Raw genomic sequence first — 20,672 nt, 5'->3', positions numbered from 1 at the left:
ATTACGCTTGGTCACTATGACATATCGGGGGGGAAATATTTATGCCCCGCCACTTAAAAAAATTCACCAGCCGCTACAGGCCCTGGGACTGTGCTGGGAGCAGGGTGGTCGAGCCCCTGGACTGTGGTGGGAGCAGGATGTGTGGGGGCCATGGGATAGTGGTGGGAGCAGGGTGGAGAGAGCTCAGGGTCTGTGGTGGGGTGGGGAGATCCCAGTGACTGGATAACAGTGGGATGAAGGAGCCCAGAGTCTGTGATGGGAGCAGGTGAAGACGCACAATAGTTCTTTGCCATTTGCACTTACTGTCCATTTGACATTTTTGGGGTGCCCGGCCTGCCCATAGTTTACTTGAGGGATAGGGGGGGCAGGCCTAAAATGTATGAAGACCACTGCTCTACAGTATATCCAAGTGGGACATGACACATTTAAATTTGCAATGTACTTTTTGGCTCTGTAGGTGAAAGAACATTAGGGCTTCGTTAAAATCACTAATTCTACACCTACAACCTGAAACCCAACACATCTCTGAGGAGGTGAGTGGACAGATTAGGGAACTGTAAACAATCCCACTTATACAATACTGTGAGTGTCAGTGCCATTTTTTGATGGCACAGTATAATGTGATATTTCATTTTTCAGACAGACCTTTTCCTTTACCAGAGTTTAGACACACACCACGTCCAGTGCAGTCACCCCTACCCATCCTATGGTACCAACGGGCTAGATGAGTACTGAAGTTTGATGGGCAACCTTGGTCTCATTGTTGTTTAAACACTTATTATTTGAGTGATTACACTTACCGTTGATATAGCAATAGCATAGGACAGTACACCTGATTGTATTGTTGTTTTTAGGCAACCAGGGACAGCATGCCACACATATGCATCACTTAGAGCCTTGAGCGACTCCCCCTGGACCACTGATGCCATTAGGACCATGGAAACATTGAGGTAGATGTTTGTTCATATGTACAACTCCACAATTGATACTTTATTTTAATCACTGATTGAAGATTGTTGTGAAATATATTGATTTTGAGCAAATGATGTTAATTACTCATGAACTAAATTGGATTAACAAGGATTAGAAGTCTTTTGACTTTATATTGTTAATATTATCATTTGTATAAAATAATGTTTTCTTTGATTATTTTTAGAAATAACACAATATCAAGACCCCTGATGAAGAGATGAGTTCTCAAAACACGTTGGATCACAATAATAAATGTATCCTTTTGTAAATACTATGTCTACCCAGATGTATGAACTCACATTGAAATACTATATGTTTGCATGATATGTTTCACTAAGCAGAGTAATAGATCCAGAATACTCTAGAGATCTTTTTCTAAGAATGTGGCTATTCACTGGCCTGTGATAGTGTGTCGGGGCGATGGGAGTTCCCTATCTATGGGAACTTTTCCTATTTATTGTTTCCATACTGTCCCATGGTCAGGACTGGTTTCTCTTCCCCGCACCTTGAATCTATCTAAATGTAAAAGTACTTCATTTAAAATTTCTTTCTGAAAATTCAAACAATAAGGTGTCCATTGTGTAAACATTTTGGATAAGTGTATTCAGTGTACACCCTTATGGTATGTATGGTATGGTAATGTTTATTTCTAAATCACCTATACACAAGGCAAGTGTTTCAAGCCGCTCAAGGATGGAGGGACCAATGGGAAAAACAACAGTCATTCAGAACCCTTGAATTTCTGAACGATACAAGTCTGCACAGGCTGAGAAAGTGCATATAATACAATTGACAGTGTAGATAACAGCAAATAGGTCTGACGAGGATTCTGCAGTTTTTCTAAGTGCATAGAGGCGCCACCATGCAAAGAGGGGAGACAAGGAAGATAGATAGACAATGTACAAGGCCTAGTACTTTCAGATCGTGCAAGTGCACAGATGGTACAGGAGAGGACAGGACAAGTGCAGGGGGCGTGGGGCCAAGTGCGCCCAGTTAGTCAGAAACTGGGGTAAGTGCTGAGAGATGCCACTCTCATGGGTCATTGACCTAGTGCAGAAGCGATGAGGCAAATACAGGCACGGAAGCAGTGCTAGAGGACTGGCCAGGGACCTGTGAGACTCTGAGGTGCACCCGGAGGTCAGTCCGCAAGCTATGTGTAAATGGGGGTAGAGAGAGATAGAGCAGAGGGAGAGGTTAGCAGGGTAGAGGGAGAGAGAAGGAGGAGGAAAAGAGGAATATCTGAATGAGTTTCCAGAACTTAAGGAGATCAGGCTCAAGGCAGAGGGTGGCAGGGAGGGTATTCCAGAGGGAGGCCCCTGCTGAGGATACAGATCTCCCTCCAAATCTCTGCTTGGAGAACTGGCTCACACGCAGATGGTTGGAGGTAGATGAGCAGAGGGCTCAGGTATGACAATATTTAGGTAGGCATTGTTGCAGATAGGAAGGTCCCTGGCCCCAGAAAGCCTTATGGACAATGCAGAGGTCTTGAACTTGATCCTTGGAGTGACGGAAGCCAGTGGAGGGATTTCAGCGATGGAGAGATGCAGTCCCTGGGCTTGAGGCCAAGGATGATATTCACGGTTCTGTTCTGCACGAGTTGCAGAGGGCACAAAGCCAAGGCAGGGAGGTTGAGAACGAGGCTGTTGCAGTAGTCCAGCCATGAGAGAACCAGGGCTCTGGAGACAGTGAGCCGCTGGGGGAAGCTGAGAAAAGGAAGAGTACCTCTGAGGAGGTGCAGCTGGTAGTTGGACTATTTAGAGATGTCTGAAATTAGAGTCTAGAAGGAGAGAGTGGAGTCGAAGATGCCTCATAGGTGGTTGCGGGTGCAGGGCCAAGAGAGGCCAGCCAGAGTATGGCCTGCAGCCTTCACTGTCTAAAGCATGGTGTAGGCCTAGTGCTGGAACAGCCCTCATCCCTAAATTGGGGAAATCCTTGACTCAGAGGACTGCCCACACGAAGCAGAGCAAGAGATCAACGGTTCATTGCTAAGTATGTGGCAGGCTCTGATTTGCTGAAGTCTTGGTTATTCAGCAAAGCGGTGATTGGAGGATATTGAAACCCAATGTCTGTGAGCTGGAGAGGTTTGTGTGTGTGTGTTCATGCTATCTTGTCTAGTGAAGCATGCATTGTTCCACATCATATGGAGCCGCATTTCCTCAGCGCCTTTATCACTTATTCTTAGGCATTAATGATTACAAATGTTAAAACGAAAACTACATTTTAGAGTTTGTATGCCTTGAAGGCTTGTCATTTAATTGAAGTTTAAACCAAACATATCTCTGTTTGGTCTCTTTGCATGATGGATTCAGCATCCCACTTTAAAGGAGTAGGTCACTCAAACATTTTATTGTTTAAAAAGATTGGCCATAATGAAAAATGTATGAACTTGGAGAACCCAAGTTCATTAATATAGGATTGCGGCAGCCAGAGTAAATGCAAATAGGTGTGGGGCAGCACTCCCCTGCAGCATAGGGACAAGCCCCCCGCTGCAGCCTGCCAGCATTCTCTGCTCTCCAGAAGGGGGCTTTTGCTTGATTAGTGCAGCGAGAACAGAGCTTAACATTAACACAGGAGGCTGCTTAAATGTACAAAATGGATGCCTCCTAGTGAATAAAAATCCTGACTTTGAGGCTGATTTTGAAAATGTCTTACCTGCACAAGATAACCTGACATCTCTCGGCATTGAACTACTTGTCTTCACATCACAGAATTCATTTACACAAACACCTTCTGAATAAAATGTCAAAGTGTGCATGCATTACACAGTTTCACCCGTATGTGGAGCATCAATTTACTGTGGAGAATAGGAAGAATGAGACGCTTTGGAATGTTTATGGCCTCTTCCCAGTGAGCTGTGGCTTGTCAGCAAAAGGGGTCATTCCAAGCACATTCCAATTTACACGTGTCTGCCCCATCCAAATAATACAAGATAAGACATCAAAGAAACAGGCTTGGGGAATTACCTGGGGGCCTGTGAAGCCCAGCTATGGCTTTCACCATAGCTCGGCTTTGTTACTTCAAAGCCCTCATTAGTGCAAATCTGCATTATACAAAAAGAAAAAAAACACTTTTGTTAGAATTTCAAGGAGGCAGACCTCTGAGTTTTGCTCATCAAAAGAGCACCCTTTTACTCGCTTTTGGGGACGAGGCTGCAGAGGTCAGGGCGAGGGATGCATCTCCTTGCATAGGAAGAGCAACAACTGTTTTTAATTCAAAGGTTGCCTCGTGGTCCTTTGCTTGCGGCTGGTTTGTGGGGATATGAGTGGAACGTGGTTCCACCCTGGCCTAATAGCTATGGACAGGACAATGCCAGTGGGTTAGGGCAAGACACATCAGGACACTAACTTGCAGAACAGTTCATCCAATTGTAATGATGTTAATCAGGATCCTCCTTGAGTATTCCTAGCTAGAGAGAATGCCTGCCCCTCAACCTCAGAGACGTTCCATTCACAAGCACCTTAAACTCCATTCCCAATGACTGGAATTCAACCACAGAGATTCTATATTTCATCTAGAAAAATAAATTGCACTTGTAAGTCAAGATGTTTATGACACATATTTATTATTAATTAGGAGGTTGGGATTTCTTCATTTTGAGGAATTTGTATAAAGCCCTTCTGCCTTAAGAGGCACCTGCTTAAGCAGGGATGCAGAGGAACTCTCAGACCGCTGATTGGTGGTTTTTTAATCACTGTTGCTTATTTGTGACTGGGCAGCATTTTGCTTGGTGTCTCTCACAAATGATGCAAATTGTGTTCCGCCCACATCAAAACATTTATGAGACCATGGTTCCAAGCCTATAGACGTTGAGGGGTGTTGCTAGGTCTGGAAATTATCTGGGGACTAAGCTAATGTTGTGACTGGCGGGACTCTGGGCTAGCTAGCCTTTTGGTTGTAGCCCCTGAGCTTCTATCCGGGGTTGAAAGGTAAGACGCTGCCTAGCCCCACTAACCACAATCACCAACTAAACACTACCTCCCAAGTTATGGCCTTCTCCTGCAATCTGCAGGAATATGGGATGGTGACCTAGAGGCACTCAAGCAAGTCATGTTACAAAATTGCATATGGCGCTGCAGCTAAGTTTAGTGATACAAGTCTGAAATTGTATGGAAAAAGTTCACAATGCTTCCCCAAGGTTCACAAGAGGCCTGTGGCAACAGCCGATCAGCAATCCATCAACTGCTGCATTTAATCCAAATTCTCATCATCCATGCACAAAGCCCTATAGACAACATAAACCCGACAAACCAGTAACACAAAAAAAAACACCTGCCTTCCGCTAGCTCACGAAACATGACATTCTATTGCAAAAAGCCCTACCTAGTACCATTCAGACAACTTCTAAAGACCCATCTGTTCCAGCACCCATGCACTTGCCAGCATAAACCATGTTTAGCTAACCCTTCCTACCCTCAAGTTTCAGCCCCACATATGAACATTATCAGGAAGCCCTTTGTATGGAAATGTGTTCTGAAACTAGGGCTCCACATTTCAACAGGGATGAAAGTTGATCCTATTCTGAGCAAGAGCTAAATGCTGTTTCTGTACAATATGCATTCTGATCATGGACTGTGTTGCAGTGGGGAATATACTAATACATATTAATTACTAATGATTACTAATCTTTATCCTTCTAATTTCTAACATGCTTTTCCTATATTCTGGGCAAATCAGTTCATGGCTCTTATATGCAAGTTTCTAAGCAATTTGTTAAATTGAATGTGCACTGTTTGAGTGTGCTATGCAGGGTTAATTCGAAATGCAAGCAAATAAATGTGGAAAATGATCGTTTGCAGGTGATCTCTAAGAAGGCTCTTTGTTCACTATGTGGAACAGGAAGAACAGAGCACGTTATAAATGTTACTTTCGCATCTGTGCTACCGCTCTAAGCAGGTTGGCTGGTCACATGCACCAGAACCTCCTGGAGGTGATTGATAAAAAGAGAGGTGATTTAGAATGACACATGATGTCAGAGAAAGGGGCAGGAATTTCTACAATTTGTGAGGTAGGACCTACATTCTGGGTCGGTCTCAGAAAAAGGCTTAAAAGGCTAGTTAGAGAAGGGTTGGGGCTTTTTCTCTTAGGGAGGATAGCTCAGGGGCAACGTGCTTGCCTTGGAAGCAAGACAACATGGAGCAACAGAGGTTCGATATCCAGGTCCGCACTTAGAAACCTCTGGGTATTACGCACGTTATTAATAACCTATCATCTTATCTCATCTCACTCTCTGGCTTCAGGATCCTGACGGCCAGCTGTCTCAGAATAGTTATGTTGACCCTTGGAAAAGTGTGCAGGCAGACGCTGACAGAGGATGTTGTGTGCCTTTTCCAAGATAAGAAGGGAGTGTCCGGCAGCTAGACAAGAGCCGTTGGCAGTTTGGAACACACACAAAATTAGAGATTATTTTTGGTAAATTCAGTTAATTGAGAAGCGAGCTAATGAATGAGTGCTTAGTATTAGATCTTGTAGGGTGGCGAATATCATTATAAACTTGTCAAATGTGGATAATTCATTTTTAGGTGCTCTACAGTGGAATCTTTAATTAGGTTTTTTATTCATGCAACAAAATTCAAATGTAATAGAAGTTTAGTTTCTGTCGAGATTGGTTACAAGCTCAAGGTCAGTTTCACAAGGGCTGTGGCATGTTACCAAAATACATTGCTTTGAAGCTCACTCTGTGCAAGGCTCATTTTTATCACAAAGAGGAACACTTTGAAATCTATTTTAGCAAGACTCTTTCATTGAAGAGAAAAATAACTGTAAGCCAATTGCAATTGAAATGTTTATTTTCAGTTCCTGAATCACTGATGTAAGGGCCATGTGAACATTTTGCATTGTATAGTAAGTCTGTGTATCTTGCATTTTTTTTACTTCTGATAAACAATAACAATTAAAAAGTTGAATCATCTCAGAATATTTATTACTTGTTTTGATCTGTGATGGTAAATCAGGGCAGTGAGGATAAGTCAACAAACAAGCTGGTTATTGTACACTGGATTTCAGAAGGCTATATGTGTGTGTGAATGTGACTATTTTGTGACATAATAAATGCATTCTGAAATACTGCCAAAAGGGCATATTGTTGTATTGTAAATACAATACTGCAAGGGGATAAAAGCATTATGTAGAGTGTTCTAAGTCCAGTCTTTGCTTACCATTAGTGACCCCGGTATAAAAACAATTATCAGGCGGTACTCTAAAGTCAGGCTCACTACTATACCAAGAAATACCAAAAATACCACCAACCAAAAATACATCCAAAAATACCTCTAACATCTTGGTGCGTCGGCCGGAAATCAAACCCTGGTCAACTCTTTGGAAGGAAGCTATGCTCACCACTATACCACAATTGGAATCGTTAAAATCGCTAAACCTTTTTCCATCCAGGTCCCCCAAGTGAACCTATCTGTCTGTGTCAGGCCTAAGCTACTCACAGTAATATTATCTTTGTTTAGATTCAGTATAATCACATGTATGCTTTTATGTTTTAGTAAGAATTGAATATCTGGATCAACGGGAAACATATTTTTCTGAAATAAAATCAATATTCTCTACTTTCTCTTCCCACAAATCACAATCCACATGAAAAACGCAATCCGCCCACTGAAACTACTGTATTTTTAGGGACAGATGTAGAATATGCTATGCTGCAAATGCCTGTCAATAAAAGAACCATGATTAAGGTGAGTAATTGAGTACTCACTAACCACATGTGCTTAATCAATCTAGCAATGGCCAACTCCTCAATCTTTGTGTTACTTATAGATTCCTCACATCCTTCAAAGACCCCATGTTCTGCCCTCAAGCTGCAAATAGCACCCACTTCATCAGGAGTAAATGGCTATCCTGGACATATATAATTCTGCTGTTTGAATTGTACACAGTTATCTAATTTTGCGATCAGATACAAATCAGTTTGAAATGCTACCATCTCCGGAGTCACAATATTGACATATTTGTCATCTTGCCAAAAGCCTACATTATGTACCAGCTTAGTTTGATAAATCAATTCTGGAGTGACAAATGGAATGCACAGTAAAAAACCTATTTCCATTCTTTCCATATTAATGTATAGTGGTATTACACTAACCATCTCAAATGCATTTTTATCTTGCATTATCTCCCCCGATCTTTGTGTAATCCGTGCCATCATGTGACAAATTATGTCAGATGTCACTAAATACAGAGGTATATGGCCTTGAATCAACTGAGACACCGCGTTTTAAATTTCTCATAAATATTTTGTCTGAATGTTTTCTAATGGATTTGCCACATTTAAAATGTCCTGCAGCAGTTTATCATGTTTAACAATGATACTGGTACCATGCTCTAATATTATGCTCATTAGGAGCCAAAATAATTTGATTCACATAACGGATCACTACACTCTGTTCACCCCTGAGTCCATCTAAAGTTTGTTGCAATTCTTTCAAATCATAACTCAATTCATTTGCCTTGTTACCCAATGTGTTTACAGGTACAGCATAGGTTGTTGTGCACATCACAGCACCAATTATAGTCATCACAATTGTCGCAACCAAAAGACCAGCCATCCTTTTTTCCCTCCTTTTCTTGATGCTAGATGAACTCATGAAAGTCTTTTATAACTGCAACATTATTTCCTTGGTTGCCCTCCGACCTTCTTTTTTATGGGATCGCACCCATTGTTCCACTTGCTCTGATTTTATTTCTGATCCATTAAGAAATCTTTCAATCGCCAAGTCGGGACACAGGCTAGTATACATACTCTGGTACAACAACCTTCTATTCCCTAATATAAAACCTGGTGCTTCTTCTACTGCAATTCCTGAGACCAGTCCCAGTTCTATCAGAATGTGTTATTCCACAAAAATGACACATGTATTGTTCATAACTACTAACACCAAAAAGACCAAACAATGTGCTCTTTTGTTCTGCCATACAGGAAACGCAGCCAATTTCCTCTGCAATCAGTCTTTCCATCTGGGGTCATCATCTTCATCCCATTTTCCGGTCCAGGGGTTTTTCCAGGGGACTCTCCTTGAATCCTGTGCGTCCAGGGGTCAGGCACACTCCATTCTTAGAGCGCTGGTGGGATACTAAGTTAATATCTAAGGCAAAGAGAAAAATACAAATTAAGAATCAAGTACATCAATACATTCACTTCTCCCTTTTCATTTGGATATCTGAAGTCAAAAATGAATTATGCACATAAATGTACATTATACAGAAAATACAATATAATGTAGGACAACTCTTTAGGACCATCTGGAAATAACATAAAGAACACAAGAATATAACACAACACTCTTCCTGGCATATGTTTCAAACACAACCAATCTCAACACATGAACTAATCAAAAATAATACCAATTAACATGCTACAAACTTTGCTTTGTTTCATCACTCCTTTTCTCACATACCATTATACAACATATACAGTTACCTTCCTGATATATATCTCCTTTTACCTCCAACTTGACATATATACATTTTTTTAAATGTATACCTGCTTACCTTCTATTGTCAATCTGCTTAATATGCAAACACTTATTGTCAGAATACAATCACATGTTTCACTCCCTGCTAGTCTTAATTTGTCTAGCCCTTTCACCTCATTCTTCCGGTAAAACGGCTTAATCTGATTAACATGGACAAATTGTTCCACTTCTAATTCTCCCTCCTTTTTAGCAATTCTGTAGACCACAGGTGAACCCTTATCTGGTCCATACCATGATGCAAGAAACTTGGACTTTTTATGTTTACCTGTTCCAAAATTAAATGTGTACACCTGGTTGCCTACCTCATATTCTCTCACAGATGTCTTCCTATCATACTATGACTTTGCACTGTCAACAGCCTTTTCCAAATTTTGTTGCACAAATGCAAAAGCATATTGCAAGTGCTTTCTCAATTCTTCCACATATTCATGGATTGTGGATGCATTTACAAGGACTTGTTCATTTGTTCTGTAAAGCAGGTGTTGTGGCAAACCCATTTCCCTACCTGTGAGGATTTCATACGGGCTGATATTAGTTGCTCTAGATCAAGGTTTTCTAACATACGGCCCACGGGCAACAATGCGGCCCTCCGAGCCGTTTCATGTGGCCCGCGAGGCTGAACAAACAAAGAAAGGAAATACAAACAAACAAGCCGGCATGGGTTGTGATTTCCATTGGCTGAGACACAGCCAATGGAAATACTGTTGCCATGCAAGGTACGTCATATTAAAAAAAAAAAACCTTACATGGTCACAGTATTTCCATTGGCTGTTTTTCAGCCAATGGAAATCACATCGGTAATGTTTATGGGCGGAGTGAAGGTAAGGTATACTGTGCCGGCACCACCTTCACACTTCTTTTCTAGCCAGCAGCCCAGCCCAGCCCAGAATCACGCTGGTGACCAAGCGAGTCCTGGTAAGTTTTTGTTCTGTGTTTTTTTTTGTACTTTTGTACGCCACGGTCCAGTTTATTTATTTATTTGTTCAATGTTTGTCGGGTCCGTGGACCCAATTAATTTATTTATTTCCGCAATGTTGGTAGGGCCCAAGATTGCAGAAATAAATTAATTAATCAGATCCACGGACCCGACAAGCATTGAATGAATAAATAAATAATGCGGGCTGTGCATGTTCCAGAAGATACCCAGGCCAACACAGGCTGCTTGTAGGCTTCTGTGCAGTTGGTTGGGCCCAACATTGTGGAAATAAATTAATTAATCGGGTCCACGGACCCTACAAACATTGAATAAATAAATAAATAATGCGGCCCGTGCGTGGCGGCCCAAACATCACCTGTTTGGCTACATGCCCAAATAGTCCCACCATATGCAAAATGCACTTATTTACTGGACTCAGAATTCCTGGGGGATTACTTCTTCCAGAATGCTCTCTAACCCACTTTGTGGAGTCTTAAAGAATTTCATGTCCTAAAATACCCTTTGCCTCACAGAGCACACATATCCCATAGTGCAGCTACCTGCCCAAGGATGACCTTCTTCAGAAAGCTCTCTGCATCATTCAGTGCTGTAACCACAAAGGGACTACATGCTGTAGGGATGGACACACACAGAAATATGACCCAAAGTGCAGGACCCCACATGACACTTCACTCTGTCTTACTCAGTAAAAACCACCCAACATGTCATAAAAATGCACTTGACACATTGTGCAGTCTCAAACAGGCCTACACATCCTCGAAAACACAATATTTCACTCAGATAGCCTCACTTTGGACTTCATGTTCCAGAATGCATGGTGCTACACCAAGTACCAGGATGAAATCACAGAGGACAGAGGCTCGCCAGGTAGGACTACATATATACAAACAAAAATAAATGTGGCAAAATGACAAAGATATTGTAGCAATACAAAAATATACTGTGTATATAATGTATCCAAAGAATTCATTTAAAAAATGTCTTTATTAGATATCTGTCTGCCAGTTTCAGCATGATCGTTTCCAGTTAAGACGCCACCTTCTTGGGAGCAATCAAATATAATGTGTTTGGGCCTAGTCAGGCCTCATCAGTGAGGTGGAGCTGTGCCTCTCTAAGCACAGTGAGCAAGGGCTCCATGTCTGGACTAGCCAGGGTACCTTAGGGTGAAGCCTTAAATCCCCAAACATATATGAATTGGGATAAATATTCACTCTTGTAGTTGCAGTGTTGCACTTAGTATCACATGTGTTTTGTTCGTTGGGACAATCTTGAGCCAACATGTCCATTTCAACCTGACATATTTCCATGTGGTAGCATTTTATTTATTTAATTGTTTTTTTATAAGCTAAATGTAATACCTGAGTTCGGTTTCTAAGTGTGGATCTGGGATTTAAACCTCTGTTGCTCTGCGTGGTCTGGCTTCCAAGACCAGCAGGTTGCCCCTGTGCTATCCGCCGTTTTCCATTGCTCCGTTATCGTGATGTGGGACACCTTGATGGAACATGCATTATGGCACCATCATGCACCTTCTGGGTATCATCAAGGATAGTGATCAAATCATGCAATGTTCACATACCGAATCAGTGGGTGTAGTTGGTAATTTCCATAATATGGCTGTCTTGAGTGATTGGTTCATGGACTGCACAAAGGTGGACCTTGTACCAACCAGGTTGAGAGAGCAGGCCCTCAGAAACAGACACATGCAGCACCTCAGGCAGATGACAGGTGTACAGAAGCCTACAAGCAGCCTGTGTTGGCCTGGGTATCTTCTGGAACTTGTTTTTGTTTCATTTTGCTGTGCAGTGTTTCCTTTTTGATGAAATGCATTATTTATGGAATGGGAGACTGCTGGAAGGGGGCACCAGAGGCAGTTACAGGCCTGGTGCATTTTTTAGGAGAATGTAGGTCAATAAATGAGTACCAACACAGATTGGGTGATATTGTATGCATATTTGTTCTATAAAAAAGAGCTTTAGTGTAAATGCTATACAATAACATATTATCATTTGCCCTTGGACGTCTGCTTCCACTCATAGTAAGTTGGCAATATGGATCTATACACAAAGATATTAATGATACATATGGTGATCCATTCTTGTAGGAAATGTGTTCAATGTTTGTCGGGTCCGTGGACCCGAGTAATTTTATTTCTGGGCCGTGGCGGAGGACTGTTACTGCCTATGGTGCCCCCTGGACCAGTCACCTATGGTAGCAGACATATAGGCTGAAATGGATCTAGTTGCAGCTCACTAATTGTGCCCCCTGCTCCTCATGAGCCACCATAGTTGGTCAATCTAGTGGTGTCATCAGGAATCAAATTTAGATGGGGCAAAGAGAGGGCCAAAGGCAAAAGTAGGGGACATGGGCTTTGGTCATGGTCATATATACTTTGTGAAAGAAGCATTGTGAAAGAAATTGCGCCTCCTCACTTATATAATGACATCATGTGTAATGGTTAATAGCCGTGCCTTTAATTTGCAGTACTACAAAGCTGGAAGACTCTGGCAACTAGCACGACGTAACAAATAAAACATGTTGTTGTTCTCCTCAACAGGCATAACTTGTTGGCCACCTCCAACTCTATCAGCTTGCTGCAGCAAAGACTTTTCCGGTTTACCTGATACTATCGCTGACCTCCCACTCTGTCCTCCACCAGGTAAGAGCACTATCCTCTGAGTTTATCTGCGTTAGAACAAAGCTGACAGAGCAATTACTCATTTTTCAGTGGCACTTTAGTGTTTTATCTCCCTCTGGCTGCCTGCCACGTGACAATAAGAGCATTCCTTTGCATTAATTCATATTTAAGTAGCATCACAAGGGTGCCACAGCCTGTGTCTGCACCCATCCCCACTGACTTGTATATCACATGCCAAACACTGCTTCTCTACAGGCATTGTTATAGATTTGTGGGACAATAATATGAGTGAGGCTTTTTTAATCATGCCATAGAGTGTGGCCCAATGTTATGCGTACATTAAAACCACAACATGATTACTTAGTAATACAAGTAAGTTTGAATTCTTTTTATTGTAATGGGCCTGTGACAACGTAGCTTTCATATGACTAAAACCTACCCAACTCTCAATAGATGGCGAATCAAAAGAAAAAAAAGATTGATGCTGAATGTTGTGTTTTCAAGGATAGTTGGGCCAAGGATTTCTTTGTGTGTGAACAAAAGGGGAACACCTTGTGTCTGATTTGCCAGGAAAAAGTAGCTGTCTACAAGGAATACAATGTCACGCAGCAGTATACTACAAAACATGCCACTGAATTTGACAACCTGATTGGCCAGATTAGGATTGATCAGGCGGACTCGCTGAAGCAGGCCCTGATCGGGCAACAGTGGTTCTTCAAAGCTGGCAAACAGAACTCTGAGGCAGCAACCAAGATAAGTTACTTGATATTCGAGGCCATAGCGAGGAGAGGGAAACCATTGTCCGATGGAGAATTTGTCAAAGATTGCTTGGGAATATTGACATCTGTGGCATTCCCTGACAAACAAGCAATGGTGGAGAAAATCAGTCTCTCACATCAGACAATTGCTAGACGAGTAGATGACCTATCATCAAACATTGCAGACTCACTGATGAAAAGATTAGGTGCCTGTCAGTTTTACAGCCTGGGGGTGGATGAAAGTACAGATGTGAGTGATACCGCCCAACTGGCGATCTTTGTACGAGGAGTGACCAAAGAATTCCAAATTGTTGAGGAGCTACTTGACCTATGTTCAATGAAAGGCAAAACAATAGGACAAGACATTTTTAATGAAGGGAAATGTGTCTTGTTGAAATTCAATCTGCCAGAGGACAAACTCTGTGGTCTGACAACTGATGGGGCCCCTGCAATGATCAGCAAACACAATGGATTTGTCAGTTTAATGGTAAAGTCACTTCTCAGAAAGTCATCACGCATCACTGCATCATTTACCAGGAACAACTGTGTGCAAAGGCCTTGGAGATGACGCATGTGATGAAAAAGGTTGTTTCTACAGTGACTTTCATAAGGGCAAAAGGGCTTAACCATAGACAGTTCCAAGCATTTCTTGCGGAGATGGGAGCAGACCATGATGATGTGATCTACTTTTGCCAAGTTCGTTGGCTTAGCAGGGCAGCCACACTATCCAGATTCTGGTCACTGCTTAATGAAATTAAAACATTCATGACGAACAAAGGGAAAGATGTCAGCTTCTTGGATGATGCGAGCTGGTTGAATGACTTGGCATTCCTTGTTGACATAACAAAATATCTTTTGGACCTGAATATAAAACTGCAAGGGAAGGAACAGTTTGTGAACAGGCTGTATGAGCACATCCAATCATTTGTTCATAAGCTGGAATTGTTTCAGGAACAGCTGAATGAAAAAAATGCTACTCATTTCACAGTACTGATGACTAGCTCTGCTCACAGCATCAACCATGACAAGCATTCGGCAATTTAAAAACCGATTTTCAGATTTCAGGGAGCACAGTGATGAGCTGAAGATGTTTGCAGATCCGTTTGGTATTAATGTCACCAATGCTCCTGACATGTTTCAAATGGCATTAATTGACATACAAAGTAATGGTGACCTGAAGAGAGCCTTTTCTGAACATACCCTGCATACATTTTATAGTAAATACATTACATGAGACTCTTTCCCAAACATGGGACTCTTTCCCAAATCTGTCTAATTATGCACTTCGGTTCATTGCACTTTTTGGCAGCACGTACTGCTGTGAACAGCTTTTCTCAAGATTGAAGAGAATAAAAACAAAATCAAGATTACTTTTGACAGATGGGCACTTATCTGGAATACTCCGAATTGCCACATCAAGTGTGCCAGCGGATATTGAGCATTTGTGCAAGCAAAAACAAAGCCAAGTGTCACATTGAAAATCTGTGCAGTGTTAGTAGAATTATTGGACTTCTTCGTAACTGTGCTGAATGCTTTACAAGTTGCAACTTTACAAGTTACTAATCATGCAATAAAAAAAGTCCTTCATACTTTTAGATTGGGCTCGTATCGCGTTGCTTCAATTGGGTTCACCTTTGGGTGATCAATTTTCAACATTTTATCTTTTGAATGGGATTATGCTTCTTTCATTACCACAGAAGTAATGAACGTTTATTACAGAGATAAGCTGCCATATGTATTGGGCACACTGCACATGCTCAGGCAGCATCAATCATGCTTTGTACAGGACAATGCTGTCCTAAATTGGGAACAACTAGCATAGACATGTTGCTACAGAGGCATATTTTGGGCACAACCAGCATGCCAATGTGTTACATCAGTGACAGTGCTGTCTTACACTGTGGACACATTGATCATTAAAATGTGTGTGTTCTACAATGTTCTTGTCTGCTGTTGGTGACATGGAATGTACATGTTCCCCTTTAGAACTGATTGTAAACTTATGGCTTTTTGGACACTTTTCCTGCTGTAAAATGCACCATTTCATCCCCATATTTGGAAAACAATCTTGGGGGGGACCCCCCAAACCCTCACTAGATTGTTATAGCTCCCTCGCTATGCTCGGTCGCCCCCACCGTTTCAGAAAAATATCACACACTGGTGGAAGAAATCACAACAAACTAACCTTTGATCACTGTCCCTGACACATCTTTGGGACTGCATGGCTATCACTGCCTGTGATGCAATTGTGTCAAAGGTCACACACCATCGATTTTGAATATACTGCTTTGGGTGAGGGTGTTGACTTTTGGCTCACCGGCCCACCGGCCCTCCGGGTGACAAAAAGTTCATGCTTCGGCCCCACATTCAAAAAGGTTGGACAAGCCTGCTCTAGATGGCGTCGACCTGATAGCCATTAAAACCAAAGGGAGTTGCAGATCCCAGCTAAATCCTGCTTCATCCACAAACTGCTTCAACATGTCAATTATTGATCTGTTGCACCATTCCACTCCCCCTGAAAAGGAGGGCCGGTAAGAAATGTGTAGCATCCTCTTCACGGCCAAGATTTGCCACATTTATGTCATTACTGCACTAGTGAAATGACTTCCATGGTCTAATTCTGTTCTTTGAGGTAAGCCAAATCTTGAAAAAATATGATTCACCAGAAAGGTGGCCGCGGTTTGCGCACTGCGGTCTGGAGCTGGAATGCACTCTACCCATTTAGACATTAAACAAGTGACAGTTGAGTTTCCCCTTGCTGATCTTCGCACAGGTCTTATAAAAAACGATTTGCAAATCGGAACATGGGAATGTCAACTCTCTTTTCATCAAAGGTGCTCTGTGAGCCGCTGACGCAGGCTGAAATTGTACACACCAAGCATCCCCTTGTATATGATTCTGAATTCTGGGACATGTGTGGCCAATAGGCATAATCTTTTAAAATGTCCAAAGTTTTATGGGAACCTCTGTGGCCTGCAGTTACGGCATCATGGGCATGATGCAACATCAATCCCTGAAATGACAGAGGCACCACCCATTGCATTTGACCTAATACAGATTCCCTAATCATCAGTCCATCCTGTAATCTAATTCTCTTTTTGTTTTTTAACAACACCCTCAATTCCTCTTTCCCTTCACAATCTTCCTCAGTCAAAGGATTTAGCTCTGCATTTAACAAATGGTTGTAAAATGGACCTTAAATAATATCCTCTTTTTGTGCCTTAATCAAGTCTTGATTTGGAGTATGAAAACTCCATTGTGACACGGGCTGTTGTACTGTTTCAGAGTTTTGGGTCATGTTATCGCATCCACCTGCATTTCACCAAGCAGGTGTTCAAAAGAAAATAACTCCCACATTACAGCTCCAATTTTGGCTAATTGGTCTACCTTGTCATTTCCTTTCTTATCCTCACCTGGTGTTTTCAAATTACTGTGCATTTTCCTCCAATGGATGATCAGGGCATGTTCTGAAACAAGTGTGTCTATAGCTTGAATCATCAAGCGATGTTTAAGTGGGTTCTTGTTATACTTGAGCATACCTCTCACCTTACAGGCAGATAAATATGCCAAAAAACAATTTCTTGCATAATCAGAGTCAGTGGGCCTCCACACCGGGTTCCAGCTCCGGGTTCCTTCAATGAGGAATTACCGGGCCATTCCAACCTTGGAGGACCCGGTCATTACTCATTGAAAAAACCCATCCCCATTCCCATTTGAGCCCCTGTAGGGCTCAATGGGAATGGGGAGGGAGCTAATAATGGGTGTGTTAATAATGGGCCCGTTATTAGCCCCATGGTCCCCTTTTGGGACTTGCAAAGGACGTCTGGTCTGACCAGACGTTCTGAGCGGGTCCCGCAAGGGAACCTCATAATAGGGCGGAATGGGTTTACCGGCACCATTAGCGGTGCCGGTAAACCCATTCCGCCAACCTCGTAATGAGGCCAAGTTACTAAAACAATTTATTTAAGTCTATTTTCTACTGCTGTAGATATCACCTTCTAAATGGCTGCTGATTCTGTAACTTGTCTGCTTTTGGGGCCTATCCTCATGCTTACTCTTGGAATGCCATCGCATTTAAACCATACATTTCCTATTCCTGCCGTCAGTTCTTTTTCGGCATAATTTTCTACATGGTAAGCACATCCATCTACATACACAATTGGTAAATCATTACATGTTTCTTCGTTGAAAGCCTTGTGTGGGGATTGTTCAAATTCATTTAAACTCACCTTTAACTCTGTGTCTTCAGGCAGCTGCACAATCATGCAAATCTGCTAGCCCTTGAGTAACTGGGGTCTTTTTATTTTGTCATTATCTCACTTCTAATGGGAATCCCTGCAGTGTTAATGTCCATTAAGTGATTCTTGACTGGGCCAAATTCCCTGACTTGATTCTTTTACTTTGCAAAAATTGAAGAGGCTGGTGATTTGTTTCAACAATCACCCGCTCCCCTTGAATTATGGGATAGAAATGTTGTAATGCCCAGACAGTGGTCAAAAGCATTTTTAGACATTCCCTGAATTTGTCTCTTTCTGTGACAATGCCTTGCTAGCATATGCAATGGTTTTGTAATTTGTATCGTGTTGTTGATGTAACACTGCTGACATACATTGATCTGTGAATTCTATTTCTATAAAGAAATCCTGTTTTTTCATTGGATATGTCAAACATGGCGCTTTCATTATGCATCCTTTTAACATGGCCACTTTTTCACTTTTTTCCTTCTCCCATTTCCAGGGTACACCCTGATTCAGTAATCTCGTCAAAGGCGGTGTAATCTCTGCATGATTTTCAAAAAAACTTTCTGTTGTAACTTGTCATTCCTAATAGACTTTTTAAACTTTTCAAATTAGTGGGATCTTTTAGTTTCTGAATCGCTTCCACCTTTTTCTTTTATGGGTTTAACCCATGTTCTGTCACTTCATGGCCTGGGAAGTTTACTCTTTTTCTACACCACTGTTCTTTCTGTAGAGATACTTTTGCCCCAGCCTTCTGTAGCTGGTTGAGTACATGTCTAATTTCATTGAAATGACTTTTCAAGTCTTCATTTTTGATTAGCACATCATCCACATAAACTCTTGTTCCTCTTTCAGCTGCACTCGGGAGTGCCTTGCTCAGGAATATCACAAACTCACTCCCACTACTGACATGCCCCAAAGGGATCTGGGGCCATGCATATTGTGATTTGTCAAATGAAAACGCAAAAAGAATGGTGTATATCTTCAGCAAGTGCTACATACCAGTATCTAGCTGTAAGATCCAATGTGGTAAATAGTTTTGACCCATGCACATGTGCAAGGCCCTGATCAATAAATGGAACTGGCCATCGTAAAACAGATACCCCTCTTGTTCAATTTTTATAAGTCTGCAGATAAACGCCATTGGCCATTTTGCTTTAGCACACATACTATGGAAGTATTTGATGTACTATGAATAGGCCTAATGATGGCTCTAGATTCAACATGTTTGAGTATCTCATCCAGTGACTCCAGACATGCCAGGGACAATCTATATTGTTGCACAAATAACAGCTCCCTGCCGTGTTCTTGTGGTAGTGTGGCAACAAGCAAATCGGTCAGTCGACAGTCATAGGAATCTTTGGCAAAAACCTGTTTGAACTTCATAAATATTTTCCTCAACCGGTCTTTTTCTTTTTCATTTGTGCAAGCATCTGCAGCTTGAATCTGCTCCTCTACCATTTTTGAAGGTTCTTGAAAATCCTCCCAATGAGGAACCTCTGTACTTTCCTCTAACTGTGTCTGATATTTGGAATATTAACCTCCACTTCAATATGCTGCTTTTCTCTTTTAGATTCACCTAATTCAAATAGGATACACTCATCCTTATGACAGCATATCACTTCACTTGGCTCATAAGGGTACACCGACTGAACTTTAAAGATTCCCTTTGGCTTTGAATCCAATGATTCTGGTAATTCACCCTATGCAGTCACATAGCTTTCAGGGATATTCCCGATCACTGGGTTACCAAAATCCCCATTGTAGGAAGATTGCTGTACTACCACTCCTAATAATGTATTTTCTTCCAAAGGAATGTCTTGACACCTTTATTGTCCAACAAGATTTGAATGGGTCCGTCCTCAATATCTACCAATGGTGTATATTTGCATTCTAATACTTGTTGTTTTATGGACTAATTTAGGCACAAAAATGCCTAAGGATCTTTCATCTGTTGTCCCTTGCTGTATTTTAATGCCATTGTAAATTGCCTGGTATACACAGGAATGGTAATATCCTTTTTTACTTGAAGTTCAATTGCATATGGCATCATTTGAGCACAATGGCAACCTTTCTCTTGTCTTCAAATTCAGGTGCAGCTCCACCCATTCTGGACCAGACCTTTTGATTTAGAAGGTCTAACACCATCCACATCCTGTGCATGATGTCATTTCCCAAATAGAATTTGTTTTGTGTTCCGCTCACAACCCAAACAGTATGATGAATGATTTTAGAGCCAATTGTTATCTTTAGCATGCATCTTCCCACAATTCTTTGTCCCAATTCTGGGTCATCTAGACCAAAAATGTGTACATTTTTTACTTTAAACTTTGGAATCTCTTCTCTGTCAAGTATTTGCCTGAGTACCTTTTCATTAATGATACTCCTTTCATGCTCAAGCGCCAAAGTGGCTTCAATAATTTCAGAATGCCCATTCACATGGATAGAGATCCATGGCTCCCCTTCTCCCATGTATATTTCTGAAATTGTTGAACTGCGTTTTTCCTGATCAGGCTCTGGAGTAATATTTGGTTTGGATTTTTCTTCATTTAGATAAAAATGCAATGGGCCTCATCATAGGTTTGCCAGTCCGGTAAACTCACCAGCATCCTTGTTTCGAGACTGGCAAATTACAGGTCTGCCTGCCGGGGC

At 41.7% G+C, this 20,672-nt stretch overlaps 1 long non-coding RNA gene across 1 annotated transcript in view; it reads left to right on the top strand.

Annotated features, from left to right (window-relative positions):
• The window catches only part of LOC138582904 (uncharacterized), a 139,586-nt gene that overhangs the window by 66,503 nt on the left and 52,411 nt on the right, over nucleotides 1-20,672 (top strand). The window contains exon 2 of the long non-coding RNA XR_011305102.1: nucleotides 12,944-13,045. This is a non-coding gene — a long non-coding RNA (uncharacterized lncRNA). The remainder of the gene's footprint in view (nucleotides 1-12,943; nucleotides 13,046-20,672) is intronic.

Source organism: Ambystoma mexicanum, chromosome 3q (assembly GCF_040938575.1).
Source record: "Ambystoma mexicanum isolate Mex_15411 chromosome 3q, UKY_AmexF1_1, whole genome shotgun sequence".
NCBI classification, from domain to species: Eukaryota; Metazoa; Chordata; class Amphibia; order Caudata; family Ambystomatidae; genus Ambystoma; species Ambystoma mexicanum.
Note: the sequence above shows the minus strand (reverse complement) of the source record. Positions and strands in the feature narration are given on the sequence as shown.